The 27593-nt window shown below is 35.8% G+C and overlaps 1 protein-coding gene across 1 annotated transcript in view; it reads right to left on the bottom strand.

The window, feature by feature from the left end:
• The window catches only part of PCLO (piccolo presynaptic cytomatrix protein), a 322461-nt gene that overhangs the window by 140016 nt on the left and 154852 nt on the right, over positions 1 to 27593 (bottom strand). The window lies entirely within an intron of this gene.

Genomic DNA, 27593 nt, shown 5'->3' with positions numbered 1-27593 from the left:
TAAAATTGAATTAACGGTAATTTAAGAGTTTTTTCTTTTTCTTTTTAAATTTCTGCATGCTTATACATAAGCATATCCAATGCATATGTATGTGGGAGGGGAATATGTATAAATACACCTCCCTTTTATATAACATTTAATTTAATAAACAATGTGTATATAAGTGTACTTATATACACCTCTATATCTAAATTATGTATAATCTGTAAAGTTGAATAGATGACTGAGCCAGACACTGAATGCATATCCATAAGCTATAACTTGTATTGAAATCCAGATGACAAAGCAGAACTTTTAGTGACAAGATAGGTAGTTCTCGCATGATCTTGTAATTTTTGCCTCATATCTGATGCTATGGGGATTTCCTTGTGCCTTACAAAACTGGTATGAGCTTTCTTCAGTTCACTGAAGACTTTTATAAATGAAATTTGTTCCAGTTAGAAAGCTACAGTTTAAAACTGAAAAAAGTTAAGCGATATAAAATTATAGTAATTTAATTTTGTCCAGATGTCCAGACTTCCTCAGAGTTAATGGTGGAAGAGTGATTCATCCTGATGTAGAACTATCTACCTTAGGCTGATAAGTAATTCCTTTTGAGGTGCCAATCTCCCTTCATCCGCTAGGAAAGTAGACAATGCAACTGGTTAGAAGCAATTTATTTTGCACCCTAAAGTACTAAATTTTTTGAAACTTTTTTTTTAGTTTTTAAGTTTAGGCTCCCACGCAATGTACACAGATTAAAAACTGGGACCTGAATGATTTTGAGACTGTATCCTATCTCCCTAATAGCTTCTTAAAAATTTTGCCTTAGCAAAGGAAAAGAGATTGATCTACACACATACACTGAAACAAAAGAAAAATCACCTCAGCCATTACAGAATGCAGACATATTAATACCAACATATGGAAACATTTTAGCCCAGTTTAATAAGGGAAGAATAAAAAACAATACTGATCAAATTGGCACTCCTGCCTCTGCAGGCAAGGACAGTATTTCTGCAAGCATTAAGTGTTTTTAATTAAAAATGGCATTTCCTTTGAAATAAATGCTGCTTCATTCAGATAAGATATCAATAAGATTAATTTTAAGTAGGAGTTTATAAATCAGTATTTTTTCAGTTTATTTTAATATGGCATCAACAAACTGTACAAGTTTTTAAGAAGTGTTGACAATCCCCTTTTCCTGCTCCTCTGTTACCTAGCTTTAACAAATTACAATAATCAACACATGGTTTGCCATGGATCTTTAAGGAAACAGCCACTACCTTTTCAAGTGCCATTTAAGCTCTTTTATTCTCTTCATCTAAATTCCATCAACTTTTGCATGTTTCAGATTTCAATATAAGCAATTTAGTATTTTCAGCTTCCCGTGGCCATTTCACAAACCCATGTTGTGCCAACAAATCAAAGGAACTAATTTTCTCTTGCTCAGTGTGTACTTATAAGCAAAGACAAATTAATCATCTACAGTAGGTCTAGTTGGCTAATGATTTATAGTGTAAAATCAGTGTAATACCACTGTTATTTCCCCCTCCTGAACTGAAATAGGAATCACAGATGGTGAAGCAGTCACAGATGGTCACTGGTATTGGGAAGCACTATTAATAACACAGTCATTAAAAGCTCTACAATACTTTATGGAATTAATATTTTCAGATGATAGTTAAGTTGCTGATGCATAAATCTCATTGTCAGATGCATTTTATTAAAAAAAAAATAAATTTTTTTTATAGATCTCTCTGTATATGAAGAAACTTAGACTAACAGATATCATAGGAAGTACCACTTGCTTTTAAAAAGTATTGATAACCACTAGTTCTCAGCTACTATTCTCACAAAAGGCAAGTCTTAATAATTTTCACTTGATATTTATATTGGGACAAGAAAAAAAGTATCTTAGTACTGTGATAAAATGTGTGCCTTTTTCTTCTTCTTCCTGGATATTTTGATCATCACTTATATTAGCATGCTCCCTGGGAAGTGGCTTAGTATACTGAAGGGAAGTTCAACTGTGGTATTTTGACAGACAACTTTAAAGTGGCTGTTGTTAGTTTTTGCATTTCCTTTGAATTTGTTAAGTAGCATGGAAAAAAGACAGACAAGCTAGGGCTGATCTTTGGCAAATTCTAATCTCTTTATAAGAAAGAAATGGGAGTGGAAAGAGTAATTCTACTGTCTAGTCCTATCCCTGTATTTTTGGTCCTTGTCTCACATTTAGAATGTTATGCGCATTTTACATTTGAAGTACCCAAAGGAAAGATGGGGTAGAAACCTTGATGAGACCACTCTGGAGCCACATAAGCCTATCAAACACAAGCAGGCATTCTTAGACCTTAAAACCATTGGTTAAAGGTTAAGTTAGATGTCAGACAGGCAACCTTAGCAAGTTCTCTGACTGAATAAACAATGAAGTTTTCTACTATATTTTCTCATGCTTTTCATCTTAATTCTAGGCAGTTTACTTCTGGCTATGTATTAGCATCCTCACTAATTTTTAAAAATAATTTTTTGTCTAGCAAATGATCACTAAATGTTGACTGTAAGTTTCAAAAACTAGAAGTGAATTATTCTGGTTTTTGTTTTACCACGACGCTCATATAAATGTTATTACTTTACTGCTGACCCTTGTAAAATTTTACATTTGTCTGGGATATCCCTTCAGGATAGACTTAATGGTAATCAGATCTGCTTCTGAGGAAAAGATGACCTTGTCAAAATAAGGCCAAAGGTCGTGCTTGAAATAAAACTACAGAGATGTTCTCCACAATTTACAAACTAAAGAAATGCGGAACAAACAGTCTTCTCCTTCCACCACCACTCCTTAGGCCTAAGAAAGTTTTGAAATAAACACAGGAGAAAGTCTTCTCAGTCCTGCAGTTCAGTGACAAGATAACATCACAGTAAGGAAGTGAAAACACTGAGCTGAAGGTTGCATGCAAACAGATTTAGCAAAGCCTTCCTTTTCTGCCTTGCCAGTACACATTAGTCTTGATGTGAGTTTGAAATTATAGAGGTTGTCTGGACAAAGGCTTGTGAACCCTGTTAACTTGTGTGGTGACTTCAGAGTAACTCCTTTGCAATGACCATCCTGTTCCTTGCAAATCTTTCTAAAAATACCTTTTTCTATCTATCTTCGTCTCTTTTAATTTGATGCCATTGTTGACAAAACCAGCAAGACTCTGACCCACTACAAGAATCAGTCAAGTACTAGAAAATACTAGTATGTTCTGCTGCTTTTTATCTGTTTTAAAGAGATAGTTTATTTTGGGGGGCAGAATGGCTCAGGATACCTGGGGTGAATTTCTACCTCTAAACACTGTGTTTGATTCTAGCTACACAATCTTTCTTGTCCTCTCCTCAAATGAGTTTTTGAACATGATATGCTCCTCTCCATTCAGGTAGCCATGTTTGGATATTAGCTTCATTTGCTCAGAAACTCAGCTTTCACACTTAAGCATTTTTCACTTAAGCACTTTTTCACACTTCCTGAATGTTTTGAATTTTTCTAGTAAAAATGTAATCCTTATTATTCATTCATTTTTTAAAATTTTCTGTGATCACAACACAAACAAACTTCAACTTCTTCTCCAGTCCTCTTTAGAGCTGACAAAACAGACCTGCACTTATATATTTTTTTTTTGTATAAGTAGGGAAAAATCCTGAAAATAATGTATACAATATGCATTTGCAGAAGCCAATTACAATTGTAATGACAGCATCTTATTAGTTTTCCATCACCAGACTCTCTATGTAGTAGACATGGCGATGTCAGACTACTACAGCCTGTGGTGCTGTGGATAAAGGTAAAGTGGATTACAGATTAGGCTACTCCTCTGCCACAGTCCCCAGAAGACTCAACAGCATGGTGAAAATCCTGTTCTATACTGTAAAAGAACAAAACCCTCTGCAGGGGTAGGTTTCCTGACACATTTAATGCTGATTTGCAACAGACTTGAAATGTCAGCAGAAAGTTGCCTGTATCCTGATTTTTCTGCTACCAGAAAAAAAATGCAAATAATATTTTTTGTCTTCAAACAAGGACCATGAAGTCTATAAACTTGCTCAGAAAACTTATGACTAGCATCAGGTTGAGAGATCAATGCTGATGCATTAAATGAAATTACTGGGAATAAACTGTTTTGATTGGATGTCAGGTAGTGGAGGGATAGAAATTACTCTCCCATTCAGAAAAAAAATCACCTAAGCTTGGGAGCAATGCATACTTTCAAGATGAAGCCTGTGCTGTAGCTCACTTTCCAGCTCTCAATCTTGGATTTTTCATGTAACAAAAACCTTCCCAAATCCAACCCCTCCAAAGTCCCAAAATGCACAGTTAAAATTACAATTGTAACACAGCTGTTCTACTTATAAAGGGTTGGAATATGTTACTCAGTATTACAGCATGTGCTTTTCATTGTTAGAAATCTATCAGAAGGAAGAGTCGCAAATTTTGGCAATTCATTATTTTAAACATTTAATTTACTACAAATAATCCATGAAAATCTGTTATCATTCATTAAGAATTTCTTGGTAATTTAACAGTGTTTAAAATTACTTGCAAATGAGACCTAACTCCTAAAAATACTAACATAATACAGTAGTATTAGATTACTTCATTTTAAGTGTGGAATCCTTAACTACATCTTCTTATAGCTACAGAGGTTCTGAACGATGTTTTTTAACTTGTCCTGTGCAAAGAAAGTTTCTCATGTAAGTTTTTATGGACACTTCTGGACTTAATATCTATTATGTGGTAACTGCTGATGAGAAGGGATTAACAAACATTAGAGCAAGAATATTGAGAAACTTCTCTGGACTGTCTAAGGCTGACATAGGGGCACTTCTAGGCATGAAGAACCACAGAGGATGGGAACCCTCCAATGAAGCCATCAGGTTAAGGGAAGCAGATGAGTTGTGTATGGTAAGAAAAACATACAGAAACATGTATATAATAAAAGCTGGTCTCACCAGCAGTGCTGAGAGTGGAGTAATACACACGCTGAACAAATTCTAACCAATAGTAAAACCTTATCATACCATACAGCCAGTACTGCCTTGGCTTGTGTGCCATTGCTGGCAAGGGTACTGGAAGATTAATTTGATGAGCTGAATTTGGCCTTGTATCTGGGACTGAAATACCCTGCTTCATGAGTAATATACTAGAGCTTTCCTTTAATGTAACTCTTGTCTTTTTCTTTACTGAAAGTATGTTGCTCTGGGGGCTGAGCAGTCAGGCAGAAAACTAGTTTCTAAATCACTACACAGCAGCAGTGAGATGAGTCTGATTTTCTGTCTTGTTTTTTGTTTTTTGGTTGTTTTTCTTTTTTCCCACTCCTTTGGAGGCGTCTGAAGTTATTTTTTTTTTCTATTAACACCAATATACAATTTTTAGAACTAGTCCATTCCAAAACAATAAGATTTTTTCAGTTGTTTTGCTTTCCTTCATGTCAGTCAGAGTCACTCATTTCTCAGATAAGCATATTTGTACTTTCCATCCCCTTACTCCTTTCATTTTCTCTCTGAAATTGTTTGAAATTGCCATTTCCACTTCAAATGCAAGGGGGACAGCACAGTGCACTTCCTAAGAGCTGACATGATGTGAGATATCAACTTCTTTCCTCCGTTAAACACATAAAAGCCCATATGCTTCTTTTGATCTTGAGGGGAGAAGGGAGAAATTCAAAGGAAATTTGATAAGCAAACTACAGACAGATGTGGCTCTTACACTGTGATTTTCAAAGGGATCTAAATCTACATTTCATCTACTTTATGAGAGCAGATGTAATAGCTGTTCCCAGTTGTTTGCACAGAATACAGTTTTACTCAGACTAACTGATCTGTGATTCATTGGAACAGGACTGACAAATTTGCCTGTAAAGGGTAATGGGGAAATTCCCTTCTCAATTTCTAAAAATTAGAAATAGAAGCTTAAATCCGCAGTAATACATTATTGAAAAATCAGTTTGTGAGAAGAAAATGAAATCCAGTGTTTTGAAACTTTGATCTAAATAGTGTAATTGGAACAAGATTCCATGTATGTGCATTCAAAAGGTTTTAGACAACATACACATTATTCACAAGCTTGCATTTTAATTCCCTTACCCTACATGTACAGATCATATCTATACTGTCTGCTTTTTCTGCTCACTGAAGACAGTGCTTTTTCCCAAATACCTAAGTACAATTCACCACTTTTTGTAACTTTTTTCTTTCATAGCTTAAGCCTTATGCAAAAGGGAAACATTTCTGGCTAACTCACAGTACTGTTACCTTCAAAACTCATTATTTTCTTTTTTATTCTTAATTTATTTTCCCCTCTGCTATCCTTTGCTATTTATCTCTGCAACCATATTACTTATCTTTGCAAGGTGTACTGGGATAGGAGTTTATGTGAGAGATTCACTGTTCAATTATATTAAAGGTATACAGAAGTACAGGTATCTCAGTTACTTTGTAATAGGGAAAAGGCTCTGGCAGATTGATTCAGGCAATGGGCATCTGTCAAGCCAACAGAAAGAGTCAAATTGTCAGAGTCGAGTATTGCTTCTGCATTGAAATCTCATTACCCAGTGCGCTCAGTATTTTCCCCACTATTCAACCTCTGAAAAAAGAAGAGAAGGAAAAATAAGGAAAAGGAAGGGAAAGAGGGAAAGGAGAGTAGAAGGGGGAAAGCCTGTCCTCAAACCAGAAGAACATGGTCAGAATTTCTTTTCTGAATGACAAGTTCAGATTTCATACTTTGCTATAAAAGGTTTGAAAATATTGCAGGAAATACACAGCTGCTGTGTAGGCAATACCTACTGATGCTTCCTAAATGTTTGTCTTTATATGCATTGTACTAAGATATGTTAAATATTCTCAGGTATTTTATTTATATATCAGTATACTAAAAACTATTGAGGGACTTCACAGAAATAAAATACTATTCTACCCGTTGCAATACTGTGTTTTCAGTATCAACTCTGACAGCTAAAGTACTACAGCTCTAGTCCAGAGCCAAAGCCTGATAAAGAATTTAAAACAAATCCCTTTGTCTGTGAACCAAAATCTTTCCTCATTTTTCTAATTACTTTTAAGAAGATATCCAATTTTTGTTTAAAAGAAAAACAGAACAAAATGATGGATTTTTCTATACACCATCTTTGACATGACTCAGGAAAGTTTCTGAAGAGGAGATTTTTTAAGCATATTCTACTTTGACAACCCAAAAGATTATGATATAAATGAAAAAACAGAGGACAAGGTATATAGGCATCTAAGTATTGCATAGCAGTAACTTGAACAGGAGAAAGATTCACTATATGGAGAAATAAAAATGGTAAAACTAGAATTCCTCTGAGGTAGGTGCTTAACAAGACAAAGCCTGCAGATTCACAGTGACTATGTACTACTACACTATAACATTGTATACTACACTACAACATAATTAGTGTTTCTTATCAGTCATCACATCCTTTCCTCCCCTCTGTAGTTTCACTGACAGTTTGAAAGGCATTTTACATAAATACAGAACCAAAACCACTTAGAACTTCTCTGCTTTATCCATTATCAAAAGTTCTATGATGTGGATGGACAATTTGATGCCTGTGATAGATTAAGACACAGATATTGTTTGCACATGATGAGCCCTGTCTCCAACACAACACATTTTTGGATTTAACTAACTAATAAAAAAGAACTGTACCTTAGTAATGTGTTTCAATACAGAGGCAATGTGATTCTGCCATTGGTGACTGAAGCAAGCTATATTAAAGGATATTGTACCAAAATATTAACTGTTAGCTACTTGTAGCAGTAGAGAAAGGCAACTTTATCTTCAAATAATAAAATCCTTTAAATAAATCTTTCTGCATTTAATGAAATAGCCTTAGCAGGGGCTCATTCAGTAACAGTAATCAATAATACACTGTTTCTCATTATGTAACACACAAATCATTATGTGTCATACCCCTCAGTCAGAATAATATATTTTATTTGAAACTCAGATCTCATCTGTTGAAAATTTTACTGGATTATAAAGCACATTTTCCCAGTAGATGAGAATATACTTTAATTTTTTTTTCCTTTGCAATCCAACTGAGAATCCTGGCCAGAAAATACTCGTGAGAAAAATTCAGAACAGTTTATACTTATCAATATGATATGCATATGCTGAATTAGCACCATCTGTTTTCAACAGATATGAGGCTACTTCGCAAACTTTCAGCTACAATTTTAAAAAAAAAACAAACCAAACCAAAACAAACAACAAAAAAACCCAGCTAAAAAATCCTGAAACAATCAACACCAAATCCCCCTTTATCTCTGAAAGAAAGGAAATATCAATCTTGTTTTACAGGGAAAAAAACCCAAACAAAAATGGTGTGAGAAAATCTTGGCTTTTTCTGCCTCTCCTTCACTACAGACTTCCTCCAAAGCATGGTAGCTGATGAGACACCACATGCTGTGCCACAGCCCTTGTTTGTTCACAACAGTTAGGATTCATCTGCCCAAGCACAGGCACCATGTGCAGAGTTAATCTGAGCTAGTCCTCCAGACTACTGAACTGAAAGAAAATGCAATTTTTCTTCAGCTCACTCCACAGTCACACCTGCTTCTCTTGCCAGCTGTGGAAACAGCCACATGTAACACAGATGTCACCTGTAAATGTCTCAAGACAGGAGGTCATTCCCACTCACCACAACTAGAGAAATTTCAATTCCTGCTTTTGGCTCCTCATGAAATATCTGCTTGAAACACAGATTTAATCCTTTTCTTTTTTTCAGGAGTCTCACCACCACCTCTTCAATTCTTCAGAAATTATGCCTCTCCTCAGCAATCGAAAGCTCTGGGTTTGGCTCAGTTTGATGGTTCAGGCAATATCTACTTTATTCTGTACTCATGATGCTTCACTTGCCTAGTCTAAGATTAAAGGTGGTAGACTGAGCAGAGCCCTGATTAACCACTTTCTCTAAAATGTGGTTCGTGCTGGGGCACACTGGCCATGTAGCTGCTGCTGTAAGGCACAGATCAGACAAACTCACCAAGTGCCCATGTGCCTAATTCAGGCCTTTCCGTATCCATCACAGCTAAGCCTTCTTTTTATCTTTTCTGCTCAGCCCTGGATTCATCCATATTGCTGTGCACCTGCAGAATGGTCTGCATCAAATTCCTCCTCCTATTTCCAGAAGTGCCTTAAAATCATCAATGCAACACATTCAGCTGTAGGAAAGCATATTTCTTATCCAGCTCTGCTACTATATACCATGGTTCCAATACTACACACTGTTAGAATAGAATGGAATAAAATAGAAATGAAACAAAAGGAAGTTTGGGAAACTCTCCTTGGTTGCTGATACTTGTCTTTCAGGCTTCATTCCATTCCAACAACTCACCAGCTTTCAGGTCTTGCAGTAAACTCTGCATAACCCCCTCTGCCTCAGCTGGACAAGTTAATTTCTCCTTCAGTTCAGGTTGCAAGTATATTTCTCTCTCTTCTCTGCAGTTTCTCAGTGTCTCCCTTAAACTTCCTTCTGCCTGAAAGTTCTTTCCTCTCTGCCTCCATCCCTCATTTTCTGAAGCATAAGAATTCCCCCTAAAATACACTCAGTTGATCCCAGGGCAGGCGTAATCCTCACACCTTTTAAAGAAATGTAGCTGAACCTGACAACAAACACACAGAGTAGATCATCTGCCACAGATGGCTAAACTTATGAGGTGTGAAAACTACTCACAGTATGTCCGGATTTTCCATTACACTTTTCTACAGCGAGAACATGTACTAGCCAGACCACACAAAACTCCATATTCCTATTCTTATTCTCATATAAAAATGGCATTTCCACTTTGATACAAATCCATTTCCAAGTGACACAAATTAAACAAAACCAAACTAACCTCTCCTCCCAACCCACCCCTAACCTTCAAAAAGCCAACTTTTTAAAGTAAGCATTAACACTTGGATAAACACATACATAAATCTGCTATACTGATACAACACAGAGCATCTTCTCATGGAAGAAGAACAGCTTCCACTGTGTTATCTGTTAAACAGATAACAAAGTGAAACAGATTGATTGCCTTTTTTTTTTCCCCAAACAAAAGTATTTTAAAAGATATGAAACCATTTTTTCAGAGTTTACTTTTTGGTTTTTTTTGTTTGTTTTTTTTTTTTTTGTTTGTTTTTTGTTTGTTTGTTTACTTTTACATGTATTCTACTCTCTGTGGATACTGCACCAGATTTAATCCATGGAGCTGGGAAACAGAAATGGCAAATGCTTCATCATTTGTATTTAAAACCAGATTGGACATCATCTCTTCACCAAAGAAATCCAGACAAGGCACTCAGCTCCATCTTGATTAGCTCAACTGAATAGAATTTAAAGTCCTGATTTTTAGAACATCCTCTATCTCCTCTTTTTAAGCACACATGGAGATAATATTTATATTTATTTTATTAATTATGAAATATAATTTATATTACTAGCACTGAAATCTACATTCATTTTCAGAGGAGGAAGTATTCCACTCCTGGATAAACTGCATCAGATGACAACCTTGTATGCAATGTGATATTTAATCCAACTGTGTAGGGCTGAGAAAGAAGAAAGCAGTAACCTTTAATGAATTTTCTTCCTACTATTTTAATAGCAATTATACTATTTTAGAATCATGACCTTCCTCTTCTCATTTCTGCCTATTGTGACAGGCAGGACAGGAAGATAGAAAGTTGGCAAAGACTACTTTTAAACACTAATGAAGCAAAAAATACAGAGAAGGCAGCAAAAAATCCGAAGTTAATGTGAAAGATGTGCCATTTGCAGTTTCTAAACCTACATATGAAAAAAAAAAAAGGGAGAAACAAATTAATGCAACAGCAATATATCAAGACACGAAATAAAAATGAGAATTCTTATGGTTGGCCTGGAATCTAGGATATATGTTCACTGCATATACAAAAGGAAAAAGGCTCTTTTCTTCCCCCTCATTTTCAGATCTCCTATTATTCTTGTTCCAGACCATTATTTTTCCATTGATCCCATAGGTCAAAAAAAATCCAGGTAGAAAGTACTTGAGTATATGCACATGGACTATACCAATTACCCTAAACCTGCAATGTAATGTTTCTTACTACAGAAACACAGGAAATTATCAGTAAAAGATGTTCACAGGATAATCACAGATCTGGGTTGGTTCCATTCTCCATTGTTTTTATGTTTTTTATTCATGGTTTTAAAATTTCTAGCAAACCTGGAGTTTAAAAAGAAAAGAAAATTAATGAAACCCTGAAATGTCTGTAATCATCCAAATGCACATTCTAGACAAGTGGAAGAGCAAGAGCTGAAAAATTAGTCTACACCATCCAAAACTAATGGCTACTGAATATCTTAGTGACATCTTTTCTTCACAAATTATCAGGTTTGGCAGTCATGTCATCCAGTATTTTTTGGGTCCAGAGATGTTAACAGAAAGTCAAATTATTGTTCTGAAGTCTCAAATAGTCTGATGTTCACTGGGACCTATAGCAGCCTGAGGCACAGTGTGATGATACATCCGTTTACAGATAAGAAATGACACTATTTATGGGTTGAAAGCAAAACTGTTGGGTGCAAGTGTGATTTGTCAGAGATGTGCTCCCAAACACTGAAAAAGGCAGAAGTGACTAATGGATTTTAGCTGGTGAGGATGTCAGAAGAAAATGTTTCTGGAGACACAGATCTCCAACACAAAATCTTTAAGGAACGAGTATTATACAAATCAAGAACAAGTGAGGGCTGTAGAGTATCAGGATAAACAAGACAAGAACACTTATAAGTTAATATTCAGATAGAAAACCAGAAAAAATGGCTAAGCATGAAAATGGTTCTTCTAAACATTCACTGGACAATGGTACCACTGAGAACTTTAGCTAGGTTTGTAAAATTCAGGTGGGGATGCACTCCTTTATCCCCAAGGTCAGAAACACTTATCTTGTGGAAAGAGGTCTTGACTTTTAAAAAACAGTAAGTCAAAGGATGGAAAGACAAGAAGCACAAACTTTAAACAGCTGAATTCTGAAAGTCACCACCCAGTAATAGGCCATAATGGTATGTTTAATAGCACTGTAGAGATGAGGAATGCCTATTATACACTTAATTACTGTATGTTAGACAGTGTCTGATGTAGGAAAATAGTTTTGGTCATTAGTTCACCTACATAAAATAAATAAGTGCAGAGACTTTGTCTAAATTTGTCTCTTTTTGAGTCAAATCTGATTTTCTGGGCATCCTAATATTATTAGCCTTTAGGAGCACCTAGATCTAAATGAGAAAATATAAAAAAAATATTTCTATTTCATATTTTGTGAATTGTGAATAATTTTGGTAATAATTTGGTGTTATTCAATTATGAATATTGTATATTATTAAAGCAGAGAAACATCTATTAGCTGAAATATTTTGATCCTGAAAAAAAAAATAAAAAGATGTTTAAAGGGTCTCAGCTTTATTAGCCATGTATTTATTTGCCTCTGAGCTAAGACTGACAAAAAGTTATTGTTTAGCATGAATCATGCACTGATATTTAGAACCTTGGACAGATTAGGATAGTGAGCATCAAGTCATCTTCCATGATGAACATTACATTATATAATTTCTAAGTCATCAAGTCAAGTACCTAAATGGTTTTACTTCATTTTAGGGTGGCATTTTCATGTTCATAGATCTTTGATAAGACTATAAACAAAACAGCCTTTCTATAAACACTACAGAGCTCATAAAATTTACAGCACCAGCTTTTTGTATTTCATCAGGAAATATGAAATAACTTAATTTGTAGATCCCTCTTCTGAAGGAATGCATTCTGAAAGCATGGCAATCTTTCTAGTACCTTGCTGTACCTATAGCAGCCAGGAACCAGGCTGCTGAATACTGATGAAGATTATCTCAAATGGTGAGGCACTGATGGCATTTACCTCAGAATGCATCATCCAGGAGCTCTGTGTGTTAGTGTGAAAGTCCTTACTGTGTTGTTTGAACATCATTTTACACATAAAGACTAAGTATTGACTTAATGATAAAACATTTTTCTTTATCTGCTCTGCTCTCTTTCTGGAAAACATTAAATCACTTCTTATCAGTTGACAATCTCATTTTTTACTGAAAATACATGACTTAGTCAATGTTGCGGAGAAAAGGCTGAATTAGATGGATTTTGATCTGAAATTGTGCTGCAGATTCTATACTCATGAAACTGATTTCCAATTGTTGAACTGCATGTGAGAAAAACAAAACACTTGAAAACCTTCAACTTGTTCTTAAGTCTATTCTTCCATCTGTAAAACCAGATAGGAGAAACTAAAAAGCACGGATTTCAATTTGCTCATCCTCAGCCAGCCACTAAATTTCCAAACTCTGTTTAAACGATGAATGTTCTGAACTGTTGGAAAAGCGTTTCTTCTTTAAAAATGCTCTGAAGTTTAATACTAAATGATTTGTAATCCTATACTTTCAGTGAAAAACGTGCAACTGATGACAAAGACTTTCAGAAATAAGGACCAGAAATATACAGAAATACCTGAAAACATTTACATGTTTCTCCTCATTACATAAGTACAAAATGTTTAAGACAATCAAGGTAAAACATACTTTATTTCAAATTTCTACTTTTTGTGAGGAGGACACCTTTCTTGATCCACCTTATTTCTTAATTTATTACTAACTCCAATATCTGTGTAATATAACATATCAATATGGTTAAGATACACATCAAAAGTTACTAGAGACTGATAAAAACAGAATCACTAATTTGATGCAAAAATGAGACTTCCAGAGTCTCACCTATTCTATATTATTATATACTAAATAGTATATTCTATATTATGTATTCTATATATTATATTCTATATTCTATATTCTATATACTATCACTGTATTTTTTTTCTCTACCATACAAAACTAATTTCTTTCTGCCTGCGCAAACTTTGAACTTCTTCAATATAAAATTCAGATTTAAAGGTTATTTTCTACCAGTAAATTTCCAGCAGTACTATTTCAATCATTTAAATGAATTGCCCTCCTTCCTGTTCCCCACATTCTATCAATTTAGGGGTTCCACGTTTTATAATAATCAGAACTGAGAAATTTTGCTCTAAAGAAAGTGAAAAAACCCTCCTCATATTTGGAATTGTGGAATAACTAATTAAAAAAAAAAAAAAAAAGTCTAATTTCCCCAAGGCATGATCCACATCTGACTGAATTAACAGAGTTAACTAGTAAAACTAGTAAAAGATAGTAAAAGTCATGTTCTAAGAAATTCCAAAATAAAAATGCATTAATGAGTACCAACTAGAATTTGGGATTCTGATGTAACTTCCAAATGTTTTGGCACTGCTCCGTCACTTATCCTTCAACTGTAGCTTCTTATTGTATTTGTATAAAAGACAGAAATATTTTTATGTCATATTTTCTAAAGAAGTTTTTCAGAGAGATGTTTTACAGAATACTCTCACTGGGTTTTGGGGAATTTTTTTTTCAAGTCTATTTACCCATAGCATGGGAAGGAAAGAGACATTTTCTAATCTATGAGTTAAAAATCTAAAATACATTTATAAAAGACTTTCTCTCTATAACAATGACAGACATTGAGATACTAGTATCTTAGAATTTATATACCACCTATTAATTACATGCACCCAAAAAAATACTAGTTTTTATTAGGAAATGAAGATTTCTTAAAACTTAAATGTATAAAAAATATCTAGAAAAAATGGAGGAGATTCTAGCAGAAAAAAACCCAACAACCCAAAACCCCAAACCCAGCAATTTCCCAAATTACTCTAACATAATTATGGGGTTTGAGAGCTTAATGGCAGGCATAGACTAGTGTTTCCTGAACTGTACTGTGTATTTCTTTATAAAGCTGCATAGGAAGTGCTTGGGGAAATGTAATTTGCTTCTGAAGTAAAGCAGCACAGCAGTTTGAGTGTGTCTGCTCTCGAGTCAATGAGAACAACAATGCTAACTGGAAGAGAAGGAATCAGATGGGAGAGTCTCCCAACTCTTCCCACCCTGTTTTATATCCATGCAAAGCATTAAAAATGTCATTCAGAGATCCCAGTGTAGGCCCAGTAAGACGGTCAGGCTTGAGGAAGAGTGTCTGTTCAAAGAAGAGAAGTTAAGGGAACCGAGCTTGGAAAAAACACCTAATTGCTGTTTCCAACTCTCAAGTGAAGCAGTACTGAAAAGACAGTCAGACTCTTCTAAGGGATGCACAAGGAAGGACAAAAGGCACAAGTGGCACAAGGGAAGTGGAGCACTCTTTGACATGAGAGCAGTGAATTCTCAGAACAGAATGCACAGAGGGACAGTAAAATCTCCATCCCTGGAGATTTTCAAAATTCAACTTGGTAAGTTCTCTAGATATCAGATCTAACTTAGAAATTAGCCTAGCTTTGAGGTTAAAGTGGAACTGCATGACATCCACAGTACCTGTCCAACCTGATTTTTTGGTGATCTGTGATGACTGAGGAGTTTAGATAGGCAATTGTTTTCAAAATATTATACAGGTACCTGCATCATGATGGATACAGTGCCAAGATGCTGTGTAAGGAGTGAAAGATTAGGGACCTCAGTATTTATTTTAATTAAATAAAAGCTTTGATGTTCCATAACTGCAGAGTCTCTGAGGTAAAAAAATACTGTTAGTCATGTGTGCAAAATACCCTCCAGAAAAGCCATTTGCCTTTTAAAATATACGTATGTAGTATGCATGTGTGTGTGTGCGTGTATACCTATGGTAAAAATGCTACTTCTCTAACATTGTCAAAACTTCTTGTTTTTCTTGGTGAGTTTTTGGGCAAAATGATGAAGAAACAGGAAGAAAAGAGATGAAAGTCTGTTCTACCTAGGTTATCATTCTTCAGACAAGAAATGCTCAAACAGGCTGTAAGAACATAAGGACTCAGAGCAGCCAATACTACCACTGTCGCAAGAATTGTTTTTACTGCCTAAAGAAATATCTGAAGGCATTACAATAAAATTCTCTATACTACAGTGTGCCTTATCAAATGGGCAAAGGACAAACTCACCAATTCCACTCTTCCTAGAAGAAGAATTAATTATTAATCACTGATTCTTCCTAGAAGAGCATGATATTTCTGCTGTTGTTTATAACTTAGGAATCATAAAAGGAGCATCAATATGATGTGATTAATCCAGACAGTAAAATTTTGGAAAAAAAGAGTCATTTCTTCTAACATCAGCTCAGACAAGGACCCTAATTTTATTTCACTGTTGCCCTCTTACATCATATATATACAGCAAAAACACAACTATGAAGGAGGGTACAGAAAACTTGTTCCAGAAAATAATGAAGTAATTATTACTTCCAAACTACCTTATGACTTCCTGAGTCTTAGGTCGCTGTGTTTTAATAATGCTATACAGAAGTTGAAAATAAACACTCAGTCTTGAAATAATCTACACCACACTAAACTTAAATTTTAAGTGGATAACTGTCTTGGGGTGACTTTATGATGTGTATCCCATATCGCTGCCTATGCCCAGAAATTAATTTTTGTGCCTTTCTATGCCTCTAAATTGAGCCTGAAAGGGAGAAGGAAAAACTGAGCAAAACTTTCTCAAAGCAGTTTGCAGCTTGGTCAAGGTCACATAGAGATAGAGACTTTTTTCCAGCTGTGGCAGGGGAGCGAGGAGGCACCCGGCTTGTGGCTGCCTGGTCAGCTTTTGGCCAGTTGTTCAGCTTCTTTATCTCCAGAGAGAGACAGAGAGTTGAACTTTGTTTTTCCTTCCCTGGAATTTCAGATTTTCTCCCTTTTCCACTGGACTGCTTCAATATCAGAGCACATCAGGAGGACTTTCCACCGAGTACAGAGGGCCTGGCCCTGGGCCAAGCCCCAGCTCCGAGGAGACCAAAGGGAGGACTCTGACACTTTCCCAGGTTTTTTCTCCACAGCGAGAGATTTTATTATTTAGCATTATTATCCTTTTCCTGTGTGTTTGTTAAGTAAATAGTTTTTATCTCCTTCACTTTCCTTCAAGAAAAATTTATTTTTCCCGAACCTCGTGGGGGAGGGGTGGTGACCTCCCTTCTCTCAGAGGATATGTTTCTAAATTTGGCCAAACCAGAACAATAACTCTCATTCTGATTCACTCCATCCATTAGCCTTCCTGACTATCTTTTCACCTCTGGCAACTGCTGACTGTCTAAATTATCCAGATTTAGAGAAATCAAATCTGTTAAACTTTTCATCCCACACACACACTAAAGAAATCCTCAGCATATAATCCTCCTTCAGACCTTCTTCCATAACAGTTATTAAATTTCAAACTCTGCCTTCACTCTCAGTCAATGGCTGGCTCATTTAGCCTGCTTGGCCACAATGCCCCAGGGAAAAGGCTTGCTGGGCAGTGTAAGAGCACCAGCACACTTGATGCTTCAGCTGGATTTGGCAGCAGCAAACAGCTTGCAAAGTGAGTAAGGTGAGATAATCAAAGTTATATTTTAATAGGAACCAGTTAGATTGGATGAGAGAGTGTCAGAGAAAGACCAGCTGGGAAACAGAAGCAGGGCTTAGCAAGGAGATTAGAGGGAAGATATGGACAGATGGAGAATGTGAACAGAAATTGAACTGAGACCCGAACTCACGATGTACAAAATGCAAGAAGTTCTGAAGGCGAGCCAAAAGGCAGGCTTCCTCTGCAGTCTCACACCAAGGGAGAAATTTTGGTGTCTGCATCAAAATTTCACAGAGATGTCTAAGCCATATCTTGTGATAGACTTACCCCTGTATTTGGAGTTTTAAAGAGTTGAATTAGGCAGCACAGCACTGTTAATTCCTCTCTCATATCTTCATTCTAAATGCACGGACTGCTAGCACTTACCATGCCATTATGGATTCCATTCCTTGAGCTGAATTTTGCATCAGGTAAATCACTTTTTTTTTACCAGAGTTTGGCTCCTTCTTGGTAACAAAATTGGAAATTATTTGGAGAAATTGAACTGGGAGGATAAGCACAAATGAAAAACTTCCTCTCTCTAAAATAGGGAGATTTGAGAACTGTTGACAGGATAGCTTCTGAAAGTCTGAATTGGTGTCAGCAGAGCCAACCTCATCCCATAAATAAGAAGTTTGCCTGTACTATGATGCCCATCTGTCAGCAGCCATTCATCTTAAAAGCATGCTGGAAAGACCAGAAAATAGTGGAAAGACTTTTTTATAATGATGTTTCAGTGAATTAAATGAAAGTTGTTTTAAATTAATGGGTTTTTATTATTAAATTTCTTTTGGTATCTAGAAAACAATTTATAAGCCTAACTTTAACTGAAGCCTAACTTTTGCTGTGCAGAATTGATAAAAGGAAACTAGTACATAATTTAAAAATCCACTGTTTTAAGAGAAAAAATAGGAAATAAGAACACAGAAGACTCAGAAGACAGGCTTTTTGAGTGACCATGGGACCAAAATCAGTGTCAGTCATCTAGAACCTTAGTGTAGTAATTTGAGAAAGTAATCATATTCTAAACTAAAGCTATAAAATAAGTGGATTAACTACTGTTCCATTGGAATACTTCTGCCTGCAGATTATAACAGGAATATACAGTGACCAGATCAGGTGGGATTTTTCACCACCAATATCTAATGTTAAACCTGTTATTTCCAATCCTTCGTACCTTAGCTAGGTAGGCTATGTTCTTGTGTCAGCCAAGGAAGGCAAGAGACTTCCAGGCTTCTGAAGAGAAGTGGGAAGAGGAGAGTAAAATAGTGACTAAATGCCACTTCAGCTGATGGATGGAAGGAACAAGACAGGGGACATTTTGGCTATTTGATTATGCCCGTCTCAGCTTCCTATCTTTTAAATGAAGACTGCATCACTGCAGTCACTCATATTATAGAAAGGGCCATACATATCTGAGTGGTTTGTTTACTCCGCAGTCTGTGGCAAAGGCTGTATCGATACAAATTAACACCAAAGATGTTCATGATACTGTGTAAAAAGAGCCATAAATACTAAAGAAAGTTGTATTTAATTTTAGAATTCAATTTTTAAACATACTTCTATTACTCACAGTGCTCAAGATATTCTTGGCTTGGAAATGAAATCAGTCATACAGCCTATCTATCCCTTTATGTTATTCCAAATATTCAGATGTAACACAGGTTCATTAAAATATATCAATTCTAAGGCATCTGTGCTACTGCAGTTACAAAGTTCTTATCTACTAAATATCCAAGGCCACAGATTGAGACAGTCCATCCTGTGCCTCCCCTGGATGTGAAGAGTGGTTAATATTTGTCCTTTTAAAAATAATGTTTAACACAGCGAAAGACTCTTGTCCAGTTTTGGACTTCTTTCCAGATCAACACACCCAGATCCTTCAGCCTTCTAACCAATATTGTCTACATCTTTTATCCTTTCTCTTTTGCTCAACTTTGAAACATCTCATTGTCTAATTCTTCAATGGTGCTGAGCTAAACTGCATTTAGTGCTAAAGCTGAAGTCTCACCCACCAGTGAGCAAGGTAAACAACTGCAACACGTATCCTACACAGGCACCTGTTGTCAGTATTCCCCAAGAACACCACTACCTTTCATGCAAGCACTTGATATTTTTAAGTCATATTAGATCTGAACTTTTGCTACTACACTGGAACATTTTCACTACTGCTATTGCCTAATCACCAATATTCCTGGTTTGGTTTTGGTTTGCTTTTTCTCCTCTGTACCTGTAGTGTCTGTATGATTATTGAAATTTTGAAACATTTCTCTGAACTGCAACTCTGCTTTCCAAAGTAATTGTGTTTCCTATATCAATCTAAAAATACTGTATGAGTCATTTCTTCATAATTTAAATTGCAATTGAATTATTAAAGAGTAAAGCCTAGGACAAGCCCTTGTCTGATCCACTTAAAACAGCTTTCCCATTTGACAGGGACCATTTTGACCTAAGACATTCACTTCCAGCTGGCAGATGGAGAGAAAACTTCCATTTAAAAATCCCCATTGAAAAAAATTAGCTTAGCAATGATGTGTTGGAGTAATAATGTAAAGAAGTACAGTAGAAGGGGACTATTTTTCTTAATATTTCATAATAAAATTTTATCTTGTGGCAATAATATGCAAAACCATATGTCTATCTTAACAAATTATTTTTAATACGAAATCACTGTCTCAGAAAAGCAATGCCTAATTAGAAGGATTTTGACAATCAGAACCAAAGTAAATTAAGTTCTAACATAGGCAAGCCTTACTAATTTAAAAACAAGCAAACAAACCAACAACCTGTTATAGGCTATTAGCCCACACTGCATTTTGAAACACTGATAGCATAAGAGAATCTGGTCTAGCCAGTATTTTTAGAGATTAGAAGGAAACCATCAGAGCTCTGGTTTACAATTTATGAAGCTAATTATGCTGTGATGAGTATTACAAACACACATACATCTAGCTCAAAGATTACTGGGATATCTTCATGTTATCCTTTCATTATTTTTAGTTTTTGGGGTGATTATATGCAGTATATCTAGCTCTGCAAATATTTTTCATATTTTTCCCAAGGGAATAATGTAGAGTTTTGAAATTTTTAGTACCTCATATGCTAAAAATAAATCAGGGATAATTACTATAAACAAATCAGCCTTCTTCTGAAGAAAACTCAATAGGAAGCTCTGTCCTAAGTGTATCTCAAACAGGCTCAAATCCCAGTAGGGAAAACCAGTCCAAACCATGACTGGCTCCTTTCAGACAACAACACAGCATACTTGCAGATAGTTTACATCAGCTAATTTGATCTATTGTTCAGCTTTTACTAAACCAAACAACTTCCTAAAAAAACATAGACAGCAGTTTCTTTCTAACAAAGATTTTATAGACATTGTTCTTCTGCTCCTTTTGGAGAATGTACTTTCATTTTCTCAGTATTACTTTCAGAGCTTCAGTCAAAGATGCTCATAAAACTGTAGACAGAATAAAATGCAGGAAGCCAGAATTATCAGCAGAAAATGTGAAAGAAATCCTCCCTTGATTTCAGTCAATTACACTGGTAGAACTTTTACCCTCCTATTCACACTAAGTACAGTAATCTGTGGCTTGAGAGGAGGTGAAGATCTGAAGAAAAACAGAGCTGAAGTAGGCCAAAATTTCCTCATGGGTATGTGCCCCTCTGTCTTTCTTCTGTGCCTGCTTGTTTCCACTGTATAAATTTACACACTGTATTTATTACTTTAAAACAAGGAACATGATATTTACCGCTTTCCACACCAAATACTCCAAGTATTCTTAAAATGGATAACCACGATAACCAAGTCAACCAGAAATGAATATAAAGATCCTACTGTACCTCTATTTTTCTTTGTCTTTATGGAAGATAAAAGACTGAGGGATTGGATTCGCAGCCAGGGACGGTTTTCTTAATGTCTGTGTAAGAGCTGGGTTAAGAGGAAGATGGATAAGCTGACAGCAGGTAAGAAAAGGCCCAAGTGACGTAAAACCAAGGCTCTTTGTCAGCTTTGCCATAAATCTCACACTTTATAAAACACTGTTAAGGAGAAAGAGTGAACACTACAATAATTTCCTATTATGCATGAGTGTCCCTTAGTTGAATAGAGAAGGTGTGAAACCAACTAATACAAAAGTATCAGTCAGAAAAGACTGACATAGTAAAATGTGCTTTAGAAAGGAATGTTTATAAGATATGTTGCCCAAATGTGGGATAGCCTGTCTCTTTGGAAGACCTGACAGATGGAAAAAGGGGCCTCATTTGAGTCACATAAATGTTACTCCAAAGGATTTCAAATACTTCACTGGCAGCAGTAGCTTGAAGTGTTAATAGGACTCTAAATTGTAAAAAATTCAGACCTCTAGTGGAATAATCTTAAATCTAGGTACAGCCACATGGTTAAAGGAAAAGATAAATAAGTACTATTTTAATATTTATACAGGGATAGAATTGTTGAGAATTGTTTCCAGATGTGAGTGAGATTGTCTTTTTAACTCAGTTCCCAGAGAATTTGTTTGAAGCACACAAAAAAAGCATGTGACAAAATTCAAGCACAAAAGGAAATTCGGGGGAACATCTACACCTTCTCTGGATTTCTGGCCTGAATTCAGTCTCAAGATAAGACTTCCTGTTCATAAGCAATGAACCAACATTATTTAGGCCTGGTGACTTAGCCTGTCGCTAAGTGTATTAACACACTGTCAGACAGACCTGCATGTGCAGTTCACAAATTGCATGAAAGCCATATGAATTATGCAAATGAGATTTCTCCCAGGTCATTCTTTAGGACTGGTTTATGCACGTTTAAAATGAAGGTCCAGTTGCCACCAGTGTCTGGAGAACTTTCATTAAACCACAGTCCAGCGATGTCACTTCAAAGCAGAGTTAGAAAAACTTTGCACTTTAAATTTAGATGACTCCTCCCTCAACACCCAGCTACTGAAACCCAAATAGCAGCTGTTTCTGCAAAAGGTAATTCTTCCTTTATACAGAAATACAGTTCTTACAGTAATAAAAATGTTATTCCCTTTTTCTGGGCTGAATCATAGAACTAAAATGGAAAATTAAAGCCACTGAATTAAGCCTTTTGCAGCACAACCACAAGACCACCTATGTCTCAGACCAAAAATCACTTCAGAATGTTTTACAGCAACTATAAAAACTGTAACAAAGTACCAACTCCTTTTACCTGGAATTACGCTCAGGTAACAAGAAACCAAGGGAAACACCTATGCCTTGTGCTCCAACACTAGAAGAATTATGTTACCTGACATTCTGCCATGATATTAAGAAATGAACATTCTCCCTGCTCCTGAGGAATGTAAGCAAACAGAAATATCCACCTTCAAACAGGCGGATTATCCCTACCTTTGTCTCTCTGTTCATTATCCAGGGAGAACATTCCTTGCTGAACTACAAGTCTGGTGATCAGCTTAGTCCTGAATAAACAGGCAAAACATCATGGATATGAGAGATGCAAGATTTTAATTCTACTGGGAACAACTACCTTGTTTTCCCTTTTCAGTGCTCAGATGTACAGCAGGTCTGCAAAGGTCAGCTGTGGATGCCCCATCTCCCTAGAAACATTTAAGGCCAAGTGGGATGGGCATTGGAGCAACCTGGTGTAGTGAAAGGTGTCCCTGCCTGCGGCAGGACAAGTTGGAACTAGGTGAACTTTAAAGTCCCTTCCAACTCACACCATTCTATGATTCTGTGAAATCATAAAGTCTTAACATTCCAGTTTTAAAGTTGAAAATTTCAGAATACCACAGAAGATACACATCAATGTGTTAACAAAGCTATCTAAAAGAAATTCCACTCTTAAAATCAGTATACTTGTGCTCTTAATATAGCAATAGAAGAAATCTTGCATTTCTTACCTAAATAAAGACACATTTCAGGGGGATTTTGCTTGAAATAATTACTTTTTTTTTTTTTTTTTTTTTTTTACCACATTATGAAGATTTGATTTATTTTTGCCTTACAAGCATGGTAAATCACATCAGATAAAAACGTCAAGAAAAGTCTCTCTTAATAAACATATTGATAGGATTTACTCTAAGTGTTAAAGCTTAAATGTACAGTTTCTACCCTAAAGCTGACAGGCTGTTGACAGATGTGTCTTTGCATTAGTTTCACGAGTACAAACACTTCTGCTGAGTCTGTGCACTGCTTAGCTGTAGATGTTTTATGCGTGTGACAGGTCATGTGCAAAATCTTCTGCAACTTGCCTCAGTTTAGCTGAACAGGCATTTTGCATCCAAAGGTGAAAAAATCTTTGATTACATATATGCAATCTGTACAAGTGCCAAAGATGACTGTGACTGGCATGTGACTTGATTCTGTGGCGCACTGGTGTAAAGCTATTTCTTTATTACATTAGACAGGTGCTCACAATTTTTTTGTTGCTGCTGAATGGATGAATTTCAATCTTCACTTCCAGACTTTACTGACAGTTTCTGGTGCTCTCATGGAAACCATTCCTAGGGCTGTTCACTCCATTGAACCCTACCATGTGGGACTTCTGGACAGCCTAATAATATCAGAGCTAGGGAGCTCACTGCCACAAGGAGCTCAAGAGGCACAAAGATCACAAAACAGAAAAACTTGGTATCCTTGCAAAAAATTCCAATGGGTGGCTTTCACAGCTTTTTTTGGTTCTGACAGGCTACAATTCCTAATTTTTTCTTGGCTCAGCTACACTTGATTACTAATATGTATCACAGAAATGGACAGCACATAAGGACTGTAAAAGGGCACATGGTGGCCAGCAATCATTTTTCTTTGGAACAGGAAGCCACCATTTATGTTCATTCCAGTGTTTACCTAGAGACAATGACTATGACAGACAAGAAAGTGAAAATGTAATGTAACCATGTAGATTGTTGTCTGAAAATTAAATGTGCCACCACTGAAAGCAATGTTATCTGGATTTTTTTTGTGATTAGCTACCAGGTTACTTTTCAGCCTTTCACTTACACTAGATTAGATAAAACATTACACTAATTTCCTTTACAAGCTGCATTAAAGAAGAAAATTATATTTAAAGCAACAGTTCAAAGACATAGAGAGATAATTTAATTATCTTAGTCATAGTGTCCATAATATCTTTCCCTAAAATGTTGTAAAAAGCCCATTTTCCATTGGAAGAAATGCATGAATGATGAAAGGACGCTGTCTGAAGGACAATGTATCATTTAATTGTAAATCTTAGAAAGAGATCAATTTTATTCTTACTCTTGTAGTCCCACCAACTGCCTAAGGATCAACTTTTTTGCTCAATTGTCATGAAAAAAAAGCCTGTGAATCACATACATGAACACGTGAACGCCCTTTTCACCTGCAGTGTTTATGAATGCAGACAAAGACATAATCCTGATTCATGAACTATTAAAAAAGTGATGAGATATTCATCCATCCAAAAAATATTCATATACACATTCCATTTCCTAAAGGTAGTGAAAGATCAATCTTTCATTTCCATTTTATTCTTTTATGTTCAGCTCTAGTAAATTCTCTTCTCCAGAGTGAGCTGTTTTGTAATTTTTTCTGTACTGAACTTCACTCTTTTGAATGGCTTAACAGGCCACTTCTACCTTTCAATTTTTATAACTAGGAAATTAGGAACTCTCCAGTCGGGAGGCACAAAAGTGTACAGAGAGAATTAATAAAGACTGTAGCTTTTGTGGGCACTGTACATACACAGAATGAATAAAAAACAGTCCAGTGCCAAAAATGTTTCCAAGTTAAGGTAGCATCTTACTTTCACATTTAGGATAATCCAAACGTGATCCTGTATTTAAACTTAAGTATAACAACACCATGTGGATCTAACAACAAAGGTGTACAGTTGAAAAAAATGTCAAAAAGGTTTACACTTTGCCAACAATGACACTGTGTGTATGCTTTCAGAGAACTTTTGAATGTGATAAAATGTACGAAAAAAATCACTGTCCAGTCTTTCCTGTGCTTCAAAATGAGACAGCTCTAAACCCATGGTACAAAAAAATGGACATCCTGGAAGGAACACTCTAAGTCTTGTGGAACCCAGATAATTTAGATCTTGTGCTGCAGAACTCTCCTTCATAACATAACTGGACTGAACAATTGAGACCTGAAACTGATATAGAAACTGCAAAAGCAATTTATGCCCCTTTTCCAGATGCTGATGAGGTCAATCAATTACATTCTGCAAGGATCACCATAAATATTTTTTCTTTTAATGGCCATATGACTTTCCTCCTTTAAACTTCAAGTACCTGATTTCAGCATAAACTAACTTAACTTCAGACATATAATTATCAAAACTCTATCAGAGAGTATAAAAAGCTTAATGTTTAACATAGCATCAAAGCTGAAGTCAGCCATGATGGTTAGGGGAGGTTTACAGAGCAGCTTCCTCACTTTCTGCTGCATGGCCAAGTTAGTGCAGTCAACTTTGTATTCATGGAAGATTTTTAACTTCCTTGCATCTGTCTACTTGCACCCTACCTTCCACAAAAATGTCCCCCTCATTTATTTAGACTGTAACTACTTTGAGACATGGGCTATTTGCTGCCTGATGGATGCACACTAGTGAAAACCACGTAGCTCACTGCCGTTTGGGTTCAAGGCAAAACCATAAACAAAATGTTGGTAAAAAACAAACAATAGTGTACAAGCTCTTTGTTCTCATGTCTCATTAAAGAATAATATATGTGTTCAAACTCTACTGTAAAGGCCTTTAAACAATGAACTGTTTATAGAATTTATCATCCATCATAGAAGGATACAATTTATATCATATATATATATATGTATCTGTAAAATAAGTGAACGGAATCATTTGTTCTTAGAACTAGTTTTACTATACTTTTACAAGTATAATAAAACTATTTCTTACAATCCATGAGCAATGTTCTTCAAGATGCAGTTCCAAATCCTTTACATGAAACTTTAGTGCTTGTGCTAGTTTCCCCCACTGTTCTTATCCTGCATTAGTGAATGATATTTATATGGAGCGCCAATGCCATAACTACAGCTTTCCCTTCAAACTTCCAAGTACTGTTTTCCAAGCAGTAACAGCATGGAAACCATTTAATGCTGCACAATTACGTGAAGCTGCAGGAACTATTTACAGTGGGAGCCTTGGAGGGTACAACCACAAAATTCTGCATTTGAAAGACATCAAAAATTATCAAACAGAGAGAACAAACCCTCTTTATCCTATCCAGTCTGTACTAATCACTCATATTCAAAGATAACTGAACATAAAAGACAAATATTGCTGAAAAAATTGAATGGCAACTCTTCCAGAGTTCTGACAAGATACTGACACATCAACTGACAGAAGGGTATGGTCTCAGATAAAAGGACAGCCAAGAACATATCATATTAAAAAGGTACTTTTTTTTTTGATTCCCAAATATGAAATCTTATTTCTCAAGGAAAAGAAATACTGAAGAAATGAAAATTTTGATCCTAATGTCAGCCTCCTCTCACCCTTATTATAAATAGCCCTCAAAATTTGTATAACTTCCTGATAATCTTCCTTATCCAAAACAAACAAATTAAAAATGGATTTGTGATATGAGACCTTTTGGTCTGGGAAAGATAAAAGATGTATACACTGGGACACGAGATTATCCACAGAATCACACATGGCCAAGAAACCTCATGAGGGTCAGAAAGGACAGCTAACTAAGGCAATTTTAAATCTGGTGTTATCTGTCTCTCAGGAGGCACATGCAGTCATTTCAAGGTAAATGCACTGCAGACTGTGCCACAAGAGCTGGGTGTTGTATGATTAGGAAGGAAATGCTTTCAGTTTTCTGAAGAATTGTCAGTAACACCTACACTAGCAATGAATAGCCATATAAAACACAAAGTGCCATCCAAATTCGGAAAATTAACTTGTTATTTCCCAAATATTAGTAAGACTGTAATATGGACTTGTCTGTTTCCAGGCAAAGCAGTGAAGGAGATAACCATTGCTTTAGACAGCAGATATTCCTCTGGACTTGTCAGTAAGGTGTGCAAAAAGACTACATACACAAGGTACTGGAAATGAGTGTGTCTGTCCTCATGCTGTACTAACAGCTGTAGAATTGCATATTAAAAAAAAAAAAAAAAAAGCAA

The sequence above is a fragment of the Aphelocoma coerulescens genome, chromosome 1A (genome assembly GCF_041296385.1).
Source record: "Aphelocoma coerulescens isolate FSJ_1873_10779 chromosome 1A, UR_Acoe_1.0, whole genome shotgun sequence".
Taxonomy (NCBI): Eukaryota; Metazoa; Chordata; class Aves; order Passeriformes; family Corvidae; genus Aphelocoma; species Aphelocoma coerulescens.
Note: the sequence above shows the minus strand (reverse complement) of the source record. Positions and strands in the feature narration are given on the sequence as shown.